Source organism: Jaculus jaculus, chromosome 2 (assembly GCF_020740685.1).
Source record: "Jaculus jaculus isolate mJacJac1 chromosome 2, mJacJac1.mat.Y.cur, whole genome shotgun sequence".
Lineage (NCBI taxonomy): Eukaryota > Metazoa > Chordata > Mammalia > Rodentia > Dipodidae > Jaculus > Jaculus jaculus.
In genome coordinates this window covers 110,463,010-110,480,711 of record NC_059103.1, presented here as the reverse complement: position 1 = coordinate 110,480,711, position 17,702 = coordinate 110,463,010, and the positions used below count along the sequence as shown (strand labels likewise).

Here is a 17,702-nt window from a genome sequence, read left to right as displayed (position 1 = left end):
AGATGACTCTTAAGAAAAGCATCCTCTCTTTTTATGTCCACTAATGATACAACTAGAATGTTTGTATATTTTTTGTACCAAATACACATTTTATGTATCCAACTAAACTTTAAACACAGGGCTGTCATACATAGTATCTTATTATTTTCTACATTTCTCTCAGAGGCAAAGCCCTGGGCAAGGGCATCAGGTCAGGGAGTTTATTTGGGACGTGCAGGCAATAGGAATAATAGAGTGGGAGAGACAGGAAAGGAAAGGTGTGTTATCACTTAGCACTGTCAGCTGCTGGATATCTAGTCCCTTTGCTGCAGCACTGGGAAGTAGTAGAACACACAGTGTATTCTACCTTGGGAAGTAAGACTGATGCTTGGAAAGGAAACAAGACTGAAGGGAGAGCTACCCTTGGAAAATGGTACTCATTCTCTAGCACTAACCAGAGTGACCCTTCTTGGCTTCTGATTTAAGGAAAGAGTTGCAGCCGTTGGTAGCTGAAATCCAGCAGGCCCACACTGAAGGGCTATGGCACAGAGAATTTGCCCAAATTATGCACTAGGCATAGTCAAGCATGATTCAAGTCCTGGTAATTCCATCCCCTTAGGAGAGTGCAGATAGTACTCAGTCAAATTGTGCCCTGTGACTTTCTTTATAATACACGGAGATGAAACTACAGAGATAGCACTAGGGGAGCTGGGGAGGTGGCTCAGGCAGTGTGGTGGTTCATGTACTGAACACTTGGTCCCCAGTTGGTAGCACTGTTTGGCAAGGTTGTGGAACTTTTAGGGGGTAAAGTAAAGCCTGTCTGGAGGAAGTCGTGACTTTTAAAGCTTAGTCCCACTTCCTGTTCATTCTCCTGGACTCTGGATGCCATGTGGGCTTAGTGGTTAGGGTGCAAGGGATGGAGAGATGACTTAGTGGTTATGGCACTTGCCTGTGAGGCCTAAGGACTTTACCATGTTCGACTCTCCAAGTACCATGTAAGCCAAACGCACAAGGTGATGCAAGCATGCAAGGCTGCACATACGCACAAGGTGGTGAACACGTCTGGAGTTTGACTGCAGTGGCTGGAGGCCATGGCATGCCAATTCTGTCATAAAAAAAAACTATATTAAATGAAGCATATTAAAACAGGGTTTGGGTGCTGGCTTACTGGTTAAGTGTGCTTGCTGATTTAGCATAAGAACTTCTTGGGCCAGAGACCATCAGCTTCAACTCCACAGAACCCATGTAAAAAGCTGTGTGTGGTCATGCACATGTCTAACTCCAGTCTGTGAGGGGCAGGCACCAGAGAATTGTTGGTGCTTGCTAATGCACAGTAGTTCCAGTTGATGAAGAGACCCTGTCTCAAGAAAAGAAATACACAGTGAATGAAGAGAACACCTGACATTCTCCTCTGGCCTCTGCACACACACACGTGGAAGTTTGCATCTGTATACACATGTGCATATACCAATCACACACACCACACCATACACATATTCTCTACACACAAGCATACACACACACATATAATTTTAAAATACTAAATTTTAATTTTAAAAAGCAATTATAGGTTGAATATAGCTCAGTTGGTAGAGTGGTTGTCTAGCACCCACAAGGCCTAGGCTTGGTCCCCAGCACTTATGCAGTGCTGGGCATGGTGATGCTCACCAATAATCCCAGCACTTGGGAGGCAGAGGCAGGAGGAGCAGAAGTTAAAGGTAATTGTCAGCTACATAATGAGTTTGAAGCCAGGCTGGGCAACAAGAGCCTATTTCAAAAAAAAGGAAGAGGGAAAAGGAGGAGAAGCAGGAAGAATGGGAGAAAGAGAAGGAGGAAGTTTATACTATATATATACTTATATATATGTATGTGTATGTGTATATATATATATATGTATATATATATATAAGTTTATACTTAAACTCTTAACAGTTGAAGGGTAGGTATTAATAACTTTCACTGTTTATTGTGATGTACACACACACCAGATCTATGTGTAAAACATTTTTCTTCTATGTGCAACAAGGAGTTCTTACATAGGGAACTATAAGGCCGTTCTATAAAAAACTAGAATTTGACCCAAACCAGGAAAAATAACAATTGATCTTCCTGATCACTTAATAAACTGGAAAAAGAGATAGTATTTTATAAAGTGATGCTTTGTTCAAATGTCATAAAAAATAAAATTATGGGCTTGGAGGGATGGTCTAGCGGTTAAGGTGTTTGCCTGCAAAGTCAAAGGACCCAGGTTCAATTCCCCAGGACTCACGTTAGCCAGATGCACAAGGGGGTGCACACATCAGGAGTTTGTCTGCAGTGGCTGAAGGCCCTGGCATGCCCATTCTCTCTCTCTCTCTCTCCTTCTTTCTCTGTCAAATAAATAAATATATTTAAAAAATAAAAATAATAATTCCTCAAGAGATTTTTTTCTGCCAGTAATTCAAAACAGAAGTTTGCATTAGTACTAAGAATTAACTGAATACTATTTGAACATCCAAGAGAGATTTCCATGCCAGTATATATGCATAAAATTACGTAGATTTTTCTTTAAAAATGCAAAAAATACAAAGGAGAGGTCAATACCAAGTGGAAGCATTGGCCTATTGAGTTCTTTTCTTGTCTCTGTATTCACAGTGGCACCCATGTGACTCACCCTGTAACAGATTTTTAAAATTCATGATCTCAATTTGCTATGAAATTTCTTGTATTCCCCTAAAATCCTATTTCCCTAAAATCCATGACAAACAGTAATTCCCAATGAAACAATAACCTCCAATGTTGTAATAGTGGGAATTAGTTCCTTTGGCAGATCAAATTTAGATCAAGTCATGAGATTGGAACCTCCATGATAGGATTAGTGCCCTATCAGAGAAAGAAACACCAGGCACTTTGTTTTGAGAGGGTTCAAAGAGAAGGTGGCCATCTCTTAGCCAGGAATAGGCCTTCACAAGAGCCTGGCACTGCAAGGACAGAACCATGACCTCATCATATTCCTAAATTCTAGAATAGAAAAACAAGAAATTTCTGTTGTTTAAAACACTGAGTGTATAGTACTTTATCATGGAAGTCTAGATTAATAAATAATTCATAAAATTCACTTTCAGTTTAACAAAAGAACCAAGTGTCATTCCTAAGGTACAAACTGAAAAACAGGCTAAATAAAGCTCCAAAGTGTTAGAGCATTCAGTTAGCCCACTGGAGGAAATTTAGCTTGAACAATTTACCCTCAGCACTTTTCTACAGGGTGTCAACAACTGGCCATACATACCTCTTCTGCCTTCAGTCCACACCAACTGTAAACTCTAGGACCTCCACAGATTCCAGGATGCTAAAAGCAGGGACATTGGTCCCTCACCTGGTGGCACTGGTGTTTCAACTGGAAATCCCCCAGCAGGGGAGATTTGCATTTTGAGAGGTATTGGCACAGTCAGAGAATCTACCCAGAGGCCTCTGTGATATTTCCAAGCATCAATATACAAAATATGACATAGTCACTAAAAAAAGACTCATCATGAATGAGAATTATTTCGGTCTAGCTATAGAAACCTGGTTGGCCTGGAACTCACTGTGTAACCCAGGCTGGCCAGGTACTCATGATCTTTTTGCCTCAGCCATCTGTAGTGTGGAATTATGATGTGTACCATGATACCAAGTCTATGAAATAATATTTTTTTGGTGGGTGAATCTTTCAAGGTAGTGTCTTGCTCTAGTCTAGGCTGACCTGGAATTCACTACGAATTGACAAGGTGGCCTTGAACTCTCAAGGTGGCCTCACACTCCTAACTCTGCCTCTCAAGTACTGGGATTAAAGGCATGCACTACCACTCCTGACTCTGAAATGAGATTTTTGTTTTGTTTTGTTTCCAAGTAGGGTTTCACTCTAGCCCAGGCTAACCTGAAATTCACTATGTAATCTCAGATTGGCCTTGAACTCACAGTGATCCTCCTACTTCTGCCTCCTGAGTGCTGTGATTAAAGCCATCGCCGGCTCTGAAATGAAATTTTTAAGGGCATATTATGACTAAGATTAGGTAAATATCACAAAACTAACAGTTATCCTACTTGCTTACCCTAACTCCAGGTCACATACATCAAAAAACATCAAGGAGAGACCAGGCATGGTGGCACATGCCTTTAGCCCCAGCCCTTGGGAGGCAGAAGTAGGAGGATCACTGTGAGTTCAAGGCCAGCCTGAGATTACACAGTAAATTCCAGATCAACCTGAGCCTAGAGCAAGACCCTATCTCAAAAAATTAAAATTAAAAAATTAAAAACAGGGCTGGAGAGATGATTTAGTTGTTAAGGAGCTTGCCTGCAAAGCCTAAGGACCCAGGTTTGATTCCCCAGCACCCATGTAAGCCATCTGCACAAGGTGGTGCATGTGTCTAGAGTTTGTTTGCAGTGGGTAGGGGCCATGGCACACCCATTCTCTCTCTCTCTCTTTCAAATAAATAAGAAAATAAAATATTGAAAGAAAACTGTAAAAATTTTTTAAGGAAAATCGTTTCTTTTTTAAAAAATCAAGGAAATTAGGGCTGGAGAGATGGCTTAGCAGTTAAGCGCTTGCCTGTGAAGCCTAAGGACCCCGGTTAGAGGCTCGGTTCCCCAGGTCCCACGTTAGCCAGATGCACAAGGGGGCGCACGCATCTGGAGTTCGTTTGCAGAGGCTGGAAGCCCTGGCGCGCCCAATCTCTCTCTCTCCGTCTGTCTTTCTCGCTGTCAAATAAACAATTTAAAAACAAAAATCAAGAAAATTAGATCACAAGCAAAAGAAGAAAAATAGATTTAAGTATACCCAAATTAAAAATATGTTTGTATCCTTAGAAAGTACCCTTAGATGGGCTGGGGAGATTGCCCAGTGGTTAAAGCACTTGATGCATAAGCCTGATAACCAGTTTGGATCTCCAGAACACATGTAAAGCTGGATTCAAGTAACACACACGTCAGTAATTGCAACATTAGGAAGGCAATGGGGGAGGGAGAGTTGGAGAGATGGTTTAGCGGTTAAGACATTTGCCTGCAAAGCCATAGGACCTAGGTTCTGTTCCCCAGGATCTATGTAAGCCAGGTGCACAAGGTTGCACATGCATCTGGAGTTTGTTTGCAGTGGCTGGAAGCCTTGGCATGCCCATTCTCTCTAATAAATAAAATATAAAAATAAAATACTTAAAAATAAGAGAGGCAATGGGAGGTGGGATTAGGGAATCCCAAAGCTCTAAGGCAGCAAACAACATCTGACCTAAATAAGGTAGAAGGCAAGGATCCCAAGGTTGTCCTCTGACCTCCACATGCATGCCATGGCACATGTGTGCCCTACATACACATACATGTGCATAAACAACCATGCACACCAATGACAAAAAGAAAGTGTCTTTAGAGCATGGACTGTTGCATACATTGTGGATAGCATGAGGTTGCTCCCTTCCCACTGCCATTCTTCACACACAAAAAAGCAAATGTCAGGAAACCCATCTCTGAAGAGTCCTTGACTTCACAGAACTCCTGCAAGGACTGATCATTCCTCTTTAGTGTGTCTTTCAGCGTGTTTTCTTAAGCGCAGAGGCCCTTTAGTCCACTCACTTGCATTCGAATGTTCTCCCTCATGGCCATTTTCTACTCTTGGTCGCATTTTATTTTCTATTTTTCATTCCTATATTCACCTCAAATGCTTCATGCATGCTTAAATAACTGCAAATGCATTGGAATTTGCATGTGAAATAGATTTTGGTTATGTGTAAATTTTAATTCATCTTGATGTAAGGAACATGTTTCCTAAGGAAACTTCTGCATAATGCCCATAGCTTGAATGAAGATACTCAATAAATTTATTACTATGAATCTTTATGATTTCTTAAAATATTTATTTGAGAGAGAGAGAAAAAAATGGGCATGCCAAGGTCTCTAGCCACTGCAATCAAATTCCAGATACATGTGCCACCTTGTGTATCTGTCTTATGTGGGTACTGAGGAATCAAATCTGGGTCCTTAGGCTTTGCAGGCATGCGCCTTAACTGCTAAGCCATCTCTACAGCTCTTGCTTTATGATTTTTTTTGAAAGTAAAATAAGCTTTGGCATTTCCACCACTAGGCAAAAATCTTGCGAGGGCTTGCCCAGTCACACCGCACCCCCACTCTCTCCTCACGCGCGCGCACCTTGCCCTGCGCGGCCCAGCTCAGCCTCCGTACCCTCAGTCGGAAGACACGCGCGTGCGCACCGCGGAGTAGCGACGCCGCTCGGGCTCCAGACGCGTCGAGGCCGCCGTAACTTCGTTTCCGGGACGCTGAGGGAGCGAGCGAGGGCGTGAGCTGGCGCCGGGCGCGGTGGGTCCTGAGGCGCGGCCCGGCTCCCTTCCCGCGCGGTCTGGGTCTGGAGCCTCTCGGCTCCGCGAGAGTGCGGGTGGCGAACGGGGTCCGCAGGAGGTGAGTTTAGGCCGCGGGCCTGCGGTGTCGCCGGGGCTCTGGCGGCCTCTCCTTCGCCCCGTGTAGCGCTAATTCGGCGACCCCCGCCGGGCTGAGGGCCGAAGCCGGCGGCGCGCGGGGGACGACCACCCCCGGCGCTCGGGAGCGCCTGCGGGCCGCGGCTCAGCCGGACGGTGGGTGGCTCCTGGCCCGCGGCCGCCGAGCACTGGGAATGTCGCACTAAGGTTTGCCCCGCAGGAGGGGTAGCCCGGGAGCTGGCTCCTGGACGGTGACGCGTGGAGTAAAGTAGGACTGTGGACGTGTCGCTATTTCTCACGGCTGCTGTCATAGTTCGTGCAGTGTTGGGGCTGTGCAAACGCTGGGAAACGAGAGTCGTGGTGGCTCAGGGAAAAGGACGAGGATCAGGCCTCGTTAATGTGCATCACCAGGGCCTCCAGCCTCCGCTGCTGCTGCATGCCATGGCCTCTTGCCACTGCAGATGAACTCCAGAGGCGTATGCCACTTTGTGCATCTGGCTTTATGTGGGTACTGGGGATTTGAATTCTGGCCCTCATTACAAGCAAGTGCCTTTAACGGCTGATCATCTCCCCAACCCTTTCCTCAGAAAATTTAACACCTGCGTGGAGATTTTTTTTTTTTTTTTCAGGATTGTATTGACAAAATTTTATCAGGAACATCAAGTTGACATCAGGAATTGTTAATTCTTCACTAATGCAAGAAGCTTTGAGACATGAGGCCTGGATAAGAATATTGATATGTGTTTTAGGATATTGAAAATGCTGTATTTCATCCTTCTAAAGAACTTTTAAGGCACATATCCACTATATTCCTAAGCATTTGGCTGAAGTTTTCTCTTGGGTGCATTTATGTCAGCTAAAAGACTTAAATACCCATATAACAAATACATTTTATTATGGTTCATTCATTCTTAGCCAAAATTAGAGTGATTTTCTTAAGACCTTGTTTGCAATGACTGTCTCTATACTACCAAGTTCTTAAAAGTAGTTCAAGAGAGGATTTATAGATTGTTTTTTTTTAAAAAATGCATCAAGTTGAACGAAAACAAAACAAAAATAACAGGGTAGTAAGCTCAATAAAGCATTCTAATATTATGGAAATAGACAAGAAGGTTAGGAATGTAGCTCAGTTGCATAGCATGCAGGGCTGAGTTTAATTCCGAACATGTAAGAAAGAAGTAAGAATATATAGCAAATCAAGACCTGAATCAAAATAACTGATGTGACTGTAGGAAAATGTTAGTTTGGGTAGCAACTTGGTTGTCTTTTATTTCTCTCTATTTTAAAGTAATTTTTTAATGTTTGATTAACTTACAAATACAGCTTTCATAATTAAAATGTTTTTTAAGGTAAAGTAAGTTGATAAAATGTACATATAGACAAAAAATACTTGGAATGATATCCTCACTGAAAATAGGGCTAAAACTAGTAAACCGATGCTTTTAGTCTAAATATAAAGGCTTTTTAGTTTGTAAATCTTTTTTTTTTTTAATATATATGGAGAAGTCATTTTGCTACCTTAAGTCATATTATTAGTTCCTTATTTCACCCTAATACTTTCAAGTTAATCATACTACCATCAAGTTTATTGGACAAATTCTGTATTTCATTGCATTATGAAGAAACAAGTCATTTTAACTTTAGCATTTTATTTTAGGCTAATTATTTTCCTGATAATTATCCTTGTTTCACTTTGAGTGAGCATTGTAGGTTGCAGATTTTAGAGAGGGATGGAGAAAACCTGAGCAACTTTCCTTACTTTACAGATGAGTCCCAAAACAAGACCAATTTGTACAAGGCGCAAGCCTCCCAGATCTCTGCCTGCCACCACATAACTTCTGTTTCATGTTGCCTGAAAAGTATAACTGTAGTATTTACAGAACTTGCTGTAAGCAAACCAGGCTGTTCCTCACCTCACTCATCACACAGTATGAAAACTTTGAAAAGATGAGTTGTGCCAAACAGGAAGAGTTTACTCATAAAGTGGCCAAGTGAGATTAGATGGGTAACTGAAAACTCAAACCCACCTCTCCAAAGACAGGGTTTAGGAGTCTACATGATAAAGAAGCAGCATAATTTAAGGGGTGGATAAGATTGGAAGTGAAATAATGTGTTATTCCCATTTCTGATCAATTTTCACAGCCCTTCATGGGATGTAGGTTCAGAAAATGGTGCTGTTACCGTGTTTTGAGTATAGTTTTTGGCCCCCTGATATCAAAAACTGAAAGTTTGGGGTTTGGAATGATGGCTCAGCAGTCAAATGCACTTGCAAAGCCTAGTGGCCATTGTTCAGTTCCCCAGTACCCACATAAAGCCAGATGTACAAAGTGGCACATATGTCAGGAGTTTGTTTACAGCAGCAAGAGGCTTCTCGTTGCAAATAATAAAAATATTTTTCAAAAGAATCAAAGTGGCTTCAAGCTCCTCAAATAACCCAGGCAACCACTGCCACCATGAACCACACAGAGAGAAGCATTGCCTACTCAGCAACCTAATGAGAGGCTAATAATCCATAGTCAACTGAGTGGCATCCAAAATAGTGATAGTTTAAAGCTAGCTAAAAGCACATGAAGCTAGAAAGCTTATTTAGGTTTCCCCTTAGTTTCAATCCTTGTCTCCTCATATTTGTTCCTTTCTCATTCTTGAGGAATCCAGAGTGATAACCTACTTGGCTGCTGCTTGCTGAACTCATGCATGGATCTGGACTAGAAGATGGGCATGTAGAAATAACCATCCTTCACTGGCCACGTGATGATCCAGTACTAGAAGATCACTCTTCTCATACTCTGTTGAACAAGTAGGTCATTAGAAGTGGAAGAGCTGGTTTTATTGTTGAACCATATGAGTATTACATTTTAAAGGAGCCAGATACACAGACCTTATAGTTACCTTCTTGCTGGAACAGAAAACACAGTGAGAAGCAGCTTATGGAAAAAAATGTTTAATTCAGGTTTACAGTTTTGAGGGGAAGTTTCATCATGGTGAGGAAACTATGGCATGAGCAGGAAACTGTCACCTATCTGGGTGGAAGTTATCTAAGCACTAAGCTTGGAGCAGATCTAATGAAACTCAAAAGTCTACCCCCAGTGGAACACTGGCTCCAGCAACTCCACCTCCCAAATTGCCACTAGGTAGGGATTGAGTATGCAGCGTAGTTATAAATACATGAGGTTATGGGGGCTGTTTCACATTCAAACTAAGATCTGAAAGGAAAAATATATGTATTAACTATAAGGTAGAATGCAAGACAAACCAAAGCAAGCAGGTCCTCCTACTACATGAATCACAGGGGATCTTCTCTCTTTCCAAATATTGTCCTGGCCATATACCACCAAAAGAGCACATTTGGTGTGTTGGTGTTTCAGAATTATAAGCCCTCCCTTCTGTGTGGAGATACTTGTAGAAGGACTTCTTCTCAGTATGCCTTTTTCTGGATTACCACGGAACACCCAGCTGTATACTGTCCTTAGTTCATAAAACTGCTTCTGTCTGTGAATATCTCCAGGTCTGGACTGTCCAGTGGTGATCTGTTAGATCAGAACAGCTAGAATAAACTTGGTTGATTATCTGGATACAATCATGAATGGGTTGTTTGGCACTAATGGGAAGCAGTGTGGCTAGGCTTGAGACTAAGACAGCATCATAGTGGCAGTATGACTGTCTAGTCAAATAGTTTGATAGTTGCCTAGTTGCTCAGAGATCAGGAAATCAGTCCTTTTAAGAGCTTCATGGAGAATGTTGGCTGTTGTGTCCAAGTAGGAGATCCAGATACATTTGAGCCTTAACAATGCTCAGGAATTCATATAATTTTCTCCTGGTAGGGAGCATTTGGACCTCTCTTTTTGTCTGAGAGCACATTCCTTTACCCCTGATGCAGCTCAAAACCCAGACACTTAACAAGTGGATGATATTATCTGATTTTGTTTTGTTTAGTTTTATTTTTGTTTGTTTGAAAACTTGCAACCTTCTTTTTGACCAAGAAATTTAATCAGAATCATGTTTTGATTCTTGTAAGATGTCTTTAGTTTTACTAGCAAACCAATATGTAATCCACACATTGGAAAAATAATTCCTTTGAAGTGGAGATTGTGCATATTTCTGGCTATTTTTTCCCCCAATTAGTGGGGCATTCTAAAACCTCGAGGAAGGACAGTCCGATATTATTGTTTAACTCTAGTCTAAGAATACCCCATTCAAAAGCAAACACTTTAGGAGTCAGGTCTTAAGTGTCTTTCATATCTAGAACCTTGAATCAATGGAAATCTTCAGACAGTGTTAAAAGATGTATTAGGTTTGGTCACCCAACATAGATGTCTTCCACAATCTAGTTAATTGTCCTTAAATAAGTCTTGTGTAAAATGATACTCATGTGCCTGGCTTTGGTAAAAATGAGGTATTGTATAGGGACCAAGAGGACAGATGAGATTGTACTTGAGAAAGGCAAGCAATAGAGCACAAATACCTCACCAATCATGTTCCTTCAGTAGGCCCCATCTCAATTTTAGAGTTTTCAACTCAGTCCAGATCCATGGGTACTGCTGCCATCCCTGTCTGTCCTAGCCCCCCACTTAGATGCCCAGCCTTTTCTTGTAAAGTCTTATAAGAAAGCCTTATAAGCCAGTGTCTGCTCATGTTTGTGATTCTGTCAGTCATCTGTGATACTTGAAATAGACAGTTGTGGGGAAAGATAAAAAACAAAACAAAAAATAAACCTTCCTTCACAGTCTCAGATCTATTTACTTCTTAGGTAGAATTGACACAAGAAATTGTATTTTCATTCTGACGGCTTTCACATTTCCATTACTGTCACTCATTGATTAACTATAGTGTAGTGAAGTTTAAATTGTCTCCCACTGCCAAAATTTACTGTCCTTGTCACTTTTTTATCTGGTATCACATTGAAGGTAAAAATAGTAGCATACATTATCAATGCTCAGGTAAATTTTGAATGGCAGGTTTTGGGTTAGTCTTTCTTGGTTCCTTTCTTTCATTGCAGACAAAGTGGTAGAGAAGTATTCTTAAGTGAAGTTTACCTAGAGTCCATTGTTAGTTCACTTTTATCTGTCTGTAAGGGATCAGTATCATATTAAGTACTGGGTCACCATTGTTTTGTTAGAAGTTGCACTTTTTTCAGTTTTGACAAATATTATACACAAAGTTTTAAAGGGGGAAAGCAAAATGAAATGAGCAAGTATACAACAAATTTAGCTTGTATACAAAATTTGAACCAAGAAGCAATTTTTTATAACCATACCTATTTATACTAAAGATAATCAAAGGAAAATCAATTTGGTTGTAAATGAGATTTGTTTTCTCATTTAAAAGTATTTGTTACCTGTGAATCTAATTGTAAATGCTTTAGAGAAGAAACAAAGCTATGGAGGATAAAAGATAGAATAGCCAAGGTTAGAATTCTTTTTGAGGTAGGGTCTCACTCTTGCCCAGGCTGACCTGGAACTTACTCTGTAGTCCCAGGCTGGCTTTGAACTCATTGCATTCCTCCTACCTCTACCTCCCAAGGGCTAGGATTAAAGGTGTTCACCACCATGCCTGGCTCAAGGTTAGAATTTTAGTGAGTTTGGCAATTTAGTAATTTTCACTCCATATGGAATTTTAAGATAACAATTTTGGCTTTTACAATTTATTTGAGACACGATGTTGTAGCCCAGGCTGGCCTCAAATTTGCTATGTGGCTGAAAATAACATGATTTTCTGATTCTTCTGCCTCTACTGTCCAAGTGCTCCAAGTATAGGCATGCACCACCACACACAGCACACACCAGTGCTGGTGATGGAATTCAGGGCTTCAAGCATGCTAGGCAAGTACTCTACCAACTAATCTACATCCCTAACCCCATGTTCATAGAATTTTATATAATCTTTGGAATATTGATATCAATGCATCAACCACCTTTATACAATAATATTCATTTCACCAGAGGCATAAACAAAATTTAGTAAGATTCAAAATGATCATTCAGAAGACTTTAAAACAAATACATGCTTAAAAACTTTAACTCTTATTTAAGATATGGTATTCAAAAACCTTAAAAAGTCAGAGAAAACAATTATCATGGATAGCTAGTCAAGGCCAGGGTTTTTAAGTAGGAGAGTCACAAATTCAACTTCTTAATATTTATTTATGAGTAGAGAGAGAAGGGGAAGAGTATGAGCCCACCAGGACCTCTTACCCCTGCAAATGAACTCCAGCTGCACATGCCACTTTGTGTGTAGGGCTTTCCATAGATATTGGGAAATTAAACCTTGACAGGAGGCTTTAGAAACAAGTGCCTATAACTGCTGAGCCCTCTCCCCAGCCCCTTAAAGTTTTAAGAAGATAACTTGGAGTGACATGTGGGCCACAGCTTGAATAGGAACCATTCTTATGTCTTCCATGAACCCCAGGAACTGCCTTCAGGCATACTGCTCCTGAATCCCAGTTAATGCAGGTCACTCCTCCACACATCATCTTCAAGATAATCTTGAAAAAACAGATTGGCATTTCACTCAGTGTTCTTGACTTACTTCTTTAGGATGGCCACTTCATGTAAAGTTTTTAAGTCTCTTCAAGCTAATTGTGATTCTCAAAAAGGCTTCCAAATATAGTGTTTTCCTTCTTGTTAACATAATTCCTCCTTTAGGGAAAAAATGTATTAAACAATATTTGTTAAAAGCACATTAAGTAAACTTATTTCTCAGACCATTGCATAGGAACCACCACAGTATGGCCTTACAATAGAGGGGGTAAAGAGGCGTGACCCCAAGAATAAGTAGAAATTTGTAGTAAAGAAGCAATGTGGGGGTCTGTATTAGCCATGGTTCTGTAGAGGAACAAAAACCAATAGGAAAAAATAACGGGGGGGGGGGGAATGTGATGGAGAGTAGAGTTGGGGAGGAGAGAGAAATATCATGGTTTATTGTCTGGAAGTATAGAAGTTGTCAACAAAAAATATAAAAATATATCTATATTATAAAGGGGATTTTTACTTGATTCCTAATCTGTTAAATTGACAACAGAATTTAACCATCACAGGGTCAACAGGTGGAGAATTACTAAAAAGAAACATTAAGTATAAAGAGGATCCTGGATAGCCTGACCTGAGAAGATCCTTGCTGAGGACAGCCACAGTGAGTAGACATCACCTGGGGGATAGTGGAAAATAAGGAACCTAACTTTGGATGGAGGGTAAACAGATACTGAGGACAGGTTCTAGGACTCTTGCTAAGTTTACTTTACAGACATCTTTGCTAAAGCTGGAAGAGCAGCTGATACGATTTCTTTAGCTCATAGATAATTATGAGAAAAATTGTCACTTAGTTTTTAAGTGGCTTAATTGTACATGTGTGTTTGGTTACCCTTCTGTTATCTAAATTTCAGAACTTAAGGCTTAAGGATATTGCTTGGTTATGTTTTTGTTTTTATTTTTTTTAATTTGTATGTGAGAGGCTTGTTAGCTTTATGTTTTGGTTTATAACAAAAGAAATTTGTTTTCTGAGCTCTGGAGGCCTGACGTCCCAAAAGTGCTAACTAGGCTATGCTTGTCTGAAAGGTCTGAGGGAATCTTCCTGCCCTCTTCAGTCTTTGATACTGCAGTAGCCCTTGGCATCCCTGGTAGAGTGGAGGTTCATTGCTCCAATCTTCTATATGGCCATACTTACACAATGCTCCTCTATTTTTTCAATTTCAGAGATTTCCTGATGTTACTTTGTGGCCTAACATATAACCAACATTTGTAAATCTTCACAAGATATTTGAAGAATTTGAGAGATCTCTTTGTTATAGTATACATTAAACATCTCTCATCCAAACTATCAGAAGTGTTTGAGTTTTTGGATTTGTGTGTCTGTCATTTTGATACATTCTCATATAATATTCTGTCATTTATGTATATATAGAGATCTAGATCTATGAGACATCTTGCTGATATGGTCCCAATTCTTACCTTTTGTATAAATAGCCAGAAGGGTAATTTTAGACAATATTTAAATTTGTGTATGAAACAAAATTTCATGGTGTGGAATTACTCATATATGGCATCATGTTGGTAGCACAGTGTTTCAGGGGCTAGGAAAATGGCTCAGCAGTTAATACACTTACTTACAAAGCCTGCTGGCCTGAGTTCAATTTCTGAGCCACCTACATAATCCAGATGCAAAAAGCAGTACAAACTTTTGGTTTTGGTTTGCAGCAACAAGAGGCCCAAGTACATCCCCTTACCCCCCCCCCCCACACACACACGTGCAAATAAAAAAAAATTCAGTTTCAGATTTTGTAGCAAACTCTCACTTCAAATATTTGGGTTAGAGATGTTTACTCTGTATGAAGCTTGATGTGTATGTATGTTAGTCATGTTCTCAGTCCAAACACTAAGTAGATAATAATTTTTAATAGAAATGTTATAAATTTTTGTGTACTTTTTTGGTCAAGATTGACAGTTGTTTTCAAGTATATTGTTACTTTGCTAACTTTCCTCATGCTACTAGGAAGTTCTTAAAAAATATATCTTTATGCTTTGTTTTTCAGTGCATAAGAATTCAAGAGTTACTGTTTTATGATAACTTCTGTTTTTGTTTTTATTTTTCGAGGTAGGGTTTCACTCTAGCCCAGGCTGACCTGAAATTCGCTATGTAGTATTAGGGTAGCTTCGAACTCACAGCCGTCCTCCTACCTCTGCCTCCCCAGTGCTGGGATTAAAGGTGTGTACCACCACGCCCAGCTTTATGATAACTTTTTTATTAATCCAATATTCACTTTACAACTTTTTTCAGGTAAATATAATACCACTTAACACTATTTAAAATATCTTGGCTGCCGGGCGTGGTGGCTCACGCCTTTAATCCCAGCACTCGGGAGGCAGAGGTAGGAGGATCGCCATGAGTTCAAGGCCACCCTGAGACTACAGAGTTAATTCCAGGTCAGCCTGAACCAGAGTGAGACCCTACCTCGAAAAACCAAAAAAATAAAATAAAATAAAAAATAAAATATCTTGGCTGATATATTTCTCAGAGATTCTTTTGTTTTTTTATTTTGTTTTAAATGAACTGATAACTCTCAGTGCTTTTTTTCATTTGTTGAAGCTTTGTCATATACTAAAAATTTAACCTATTCACTAAAAATTTAACCCATTTGTCAGTTTTCTATCATGTTCTTATTCTTTTGCATATTTCCCATTTTTGAGAGGTTTTGGCTTGTTTATTCCAGTGACTGAAATTTGTACAATAGATGAGATTCTATAATACTCTGTAGTTTTAAATATCTGCACATATGTTCATATACCAGCTCTATTGAAGTGATAGACCATATATTTTGTTGTTGTTTCAATACTGATTGTTTAGTGACCTGTGTTATAATCTGTATTATCCTGAATTCTTTTATGGAAAAATGGCAATTTGAGGGTTAAGACCAAAGCTAAATAGAAGTCAAGTATGTGTGACCATTCATTACCTGGCATTTTAATAGTCACCTTTCCTTTCTGGTCCTCATTTAAAATTATTTCAAGCTCTTGCTCTGTCCTTCACAATATATTTACTTTAGAGCACATGGGCAACCATCTTCTGAGTGGAATTTTTCCATTTGGAATGAAAGGAGATGTGAAGTGATGCTTTCACTGAAGTTGAGACTGTGCAAATGATGTCACATGCATTTCTTCAGTTGGGTTTTACAAAAAAGCTCTTAATAATGTTGTTTTCACTTTGTTTTTTCTTTTTAACTTTTTATTTATTTGCACGTGTGTGTGTGTTTAGGCACATGCCAGGGTCTCTTGCCACAGCAAACTACCACCAGACTCTCAGCTACTTTTTAGTGTCTGGCTTAAGTGAGTGGCTTGGGAATTGAACCCAGGCCTCCAGGCTTAACAATCAAGTGCCTTTAACCATTGAGCTATCTTTCCAGCCCCTCTTTTCACTTTCTAGATAACAAAATTCAACTTCAGGAGAATTAATAACTATTTAAGATACCAAGCTGCAACAGCTTGACTGTTATTCAGGATAAAGCAGAGCTGAAACTTACCTAAATTGTCAGACTGCAAATCTAGTGATCATTGGGCTGTCACCTGTATAGGCTCATGGCATAATTCTTCCTGGTATGTGTAACATCACTCACAGATATCTAACAGCTTCCTAGAGCCTTGATCAGGACAGGAATTGAGTTCACTTTTGCTTATCAAGGGTCTTAGCTTTTTTCAAAGCTAAAGGAGTTGTTTCTCTGACTTTCCAGTAGAGGGTGCAGCACAAGGAATAGAATGTGTTGCTTCCCATGAAGGCCAGTATAGATAATGAGAATTTCAACAGCAAAAGCCAGTATTGAATCTAAAGGGAAATTTTTAAATCAGTGGCTAAAATACTTAAGTATTTTATTTGCATGTAACTTATACCATGTTTAGAAGTCAGGAATGCTAAGTTATCAAATTCCTTAGCAATTAACTCATAGATAAAACACTCCAGAATATTCTTTCAGTGATCCATCCAAAGTACATTTTAATTTCACATTAATTGAAAGTACTCATTTTAATCATTTAAATCATACCACCTTCACCCTTCTATTGACTCTGGGTCCATAAAAATGCTCTACAAAGCATGAGAGCTGGGCAGGTAGCTCATCTGGGAACACTGTGAGCTCTTATAGAAGGAAGGTTAAATTTTGACAAACATCATAACCAGTTCTTGCCTCACTAATGGAAATCGTGACTGCCGTAGATTGTTTTAGTTACTTTTATTTGAGAACCAGAAAATCCCAGATAGCTAATTATTTTATCTTAGGGAAGAGGAAATTAATGTTCAGAAAGGCAAGTCACATAAACCCTTCCAATTATTCTCCAGCCTCTTTCATAGACCACTCACTATGATGAGTGAGTGAGTGTTCATGGCAGGTAGTTTGGATTAGAGGTTTCCAAACAAGATTTGATTAGCAGGTGGGAGGCAAAGGAAAAAAAGATGGTGACCCAAAGTAAAGTTGAATGAGGGGACTACTCACAGATGTGGCAGGGGTAAGGGAACCACCATGGCAGAAAAAGACAGTGAAAGGTTACCACTGTAGGCTTGAGGGTTCCAGTGGAGAAAATGGCATGGTAGAAACTTGGTGTTAGCTACAAGAAAAGAGATTCTCCCAGAAGCTGTGGCCAATGCTAGACAATTATTTGCCAAATTATATCTAGAAGGTAGAGAATGGAACTTTGGCTTCAAGGAAACAAACCTGATTTCTTCCTTGGCCCACAAAGAGCAAAGAATCTCAGGTGATAGTCTGTAGAGATCAGCCTCAGGAAGAGCATGACTGAGAGGAATGGAGAA

General features: G+C 40.0%; 1 protein-coding gene across 9 annotated transcripts in view; it reads left to right on the top strand.

Annotated features, from left to right (window-relative positions):
* The first annotated feature begins 6,277 nt into the window (after positions 1 to 6,277).
* LOC101610248 (THO complex subunit 2-like) overlaps positions 6,278 to 17,702 on the top strand; it is a 36,661-nt gene continuing 25,236 nt past the window's right edge. For 7 of the 9 annotated variants that reach the window (XM_045142498.1, XR_006635667.1, XR_006635665.1 and 4 more), the window contains exons 1-2: positions 9,067 to 9,213; positions 13,450 to 13,544. The gene's annotated coding sequence lies outside the window, so the exon portion shown is untranslated. Of the gene's footprint in view, positions 6,400 to 9,063; positions 9,214 to 13,449; positions 13,545 to 17,702 lie in introns of those variants that run through there. The other 2 variants (XR_006635661.1, XR_006635662.1) reach the window with 2 other exon arrangements.